Genomic DNA, 2,046 nt, shown 5'->3' with positions numbered 1-2,046 from the left:
TCCCCCCACTGTGTGTGTTGCAAAAGCCAACCTTGGGCTTTCTCAACTCCTCTTTAAGGCTGTCGGTGCGCCTCTCCCCCCACCACGCCTCTGCAGCTCCCTCACCCTCAGCTGAAGAATTTCTTTGCTTCATTGTGGATCTTACATCCCCAGTTCTTCTAGTAGAGGGGAGGGATGGATGGGAAGAGACTCCAGATCCTCGGACTCTCTTCCGGGCCCTACAGATGTTCTAGAAGTCATCCAGGTGTCATCTCGCTGCTCCCTCCTCAAGTTCGAAATACTGCCTGGCTAAGGTGGCTCCAAGCCCTCACTCCCCGGTTAAAAAATTCTAAGCCCTTCCTACAATTTTCACAAGCTTACCCTTTGTGGTCATCTCTGACTCTCAACTCCTGATTCCACTGAATTTGTTAATTTTACCTCTGGGCTATTCCTGTTCTGGGCCCCAATGGCTCCAGAGCCCAAATGCTTCCTGTTATATAATTCCACAAAACCCCTGAATCATACAAGACACAGTGTTAACTGCAGGCTTGACTGAAAATGTATAAGAGGGAAAATTTAAATCGCAACGATACAGACCCAGAGAATACCCAGGACACCCAGTTAAATTTGAACTTTAGATGATCAATCATTTTTTATTGCATGTCCCCCATTTTTTTTTTAGCTGAATCTAGCAACTCTAACAGCCAACAACCTCAAAATGAACATTAGGCACTCTGGGGATTTCCGTGGTTGGGGTTACCTCTGGTCCCCAGCTCCTACCGTCTTGCTGGCTCCCTGCTCTCTCCACTGTCCCCCCTTCCTCGTCCTACTCTAGGTTAGTTTGTGTACCCAAAACCATCCTAGCTCTAACCACAACAAAGGGGCCTCTCACTCACCCATACCTGCTCCCTTGTGACGGTAGTTCTCTCCACTTCCAGAAGTACCACATGATAACACTCTTAGAGGGGAGCCACCATGGTGACAGCAAGGCCTTGTCTTCCACTCAAGATGGTTACAGAGCTTCCTCTCTGGCTGTGATATTCCTGGTGGAGGACATGTGCTAGGCTGAACTATTCATGCGTTCAGCACAAATTTATTGTATCCCTATGACTTACTATACTCTGGGTATAAAATGATACATAAGATGAGATGTGGGTCACTCACTGAGTGTGACCCGAGTGCAGGTGGCCAGAGGGCACTGTAGGTTGCAGGGGAGAGGGAACCCTGTGAATCCTACTACAGAGGTTAATCTTGGAGTGTTTCCCAGAGGAGGTATCCTTTCAGCCAGTCCAGGGTGGTAAAAGGGAGTTCATAGGTCAAGCAAAGGGGGTAGACATTCCAAGCAGAGAAAATACAGGTTCAGGGAATGGTAGAAAAGTTGGTGTGAGCAAGAACTACAGGAGATGCCAAGAGCATGGGCTCGGTGTGCTGCCTCCATGGCTCACCAGCTGAGTGGCCTCTAGGAAAGCTTCAGCCTCTCTGAGCATTGTTCCCTCATGTGCCACAGCCTTAGGGGAAGGAGGATAATAGTGGCCACCCCATAAGACTGTGGTGACCTTTCAGTGAGGTGGTGCAAGTAACAGAACAGTAGAGAACAGCTCAAAACCTAACTCACAGCTTTGGCTCCCGCCAACCTCGTCTCCACAAATTACCTTTTAAGAATATTCTGTTCCCCAGCTGCAACGTTCCCTCCACAGGTAAGATCACATTAAAAGTCCTTGTGGGAGTTGGCATCTACTTTTCCTCCCTTCCTCGGTGAGTGCCTTGTGCAACCTTGAGCACGTGAGCCTCCTTCAGACCTCAGGACGCATCCCCACAGAGTTTCCCCTGCGTGGGAGGCTCTTCCCACCCACCTATCTCCTGGCTGGCTCTTCATCCACTCTTCAGCTAAAGGATAGCTTAAATGTCACTTCCTGAAGCCTCCTTCAACCCCTAACCTGCATTAGGTTCCCGGGGTCTCTGTTCCAGTGCCCAGCACGGTTCCAGGCACACAGTAAAACTTTGTCTATATGAATAAATGGGGAATGCATATCAACAACTGGCTGCATGACCTTGGACTGGTCACTT

The sequence above is a fragment of the Meles meles genome, chromosome 1 (assembly GCF_922984935.1).
Source record: "Meles meles chromosome 1, mMelMel3.1 paternal haplotype, whole genome shotgun sequence".
NCBI lineage: Eukaryota > Metazoa > Chordata > Mammalia > Carnivora > Mustelidae > Meles > Meles meles.
The sequence above is the reverse complement of the archived record's forward strand: the minus strand, read 5'-3'. Positions refer to the sequence as shown.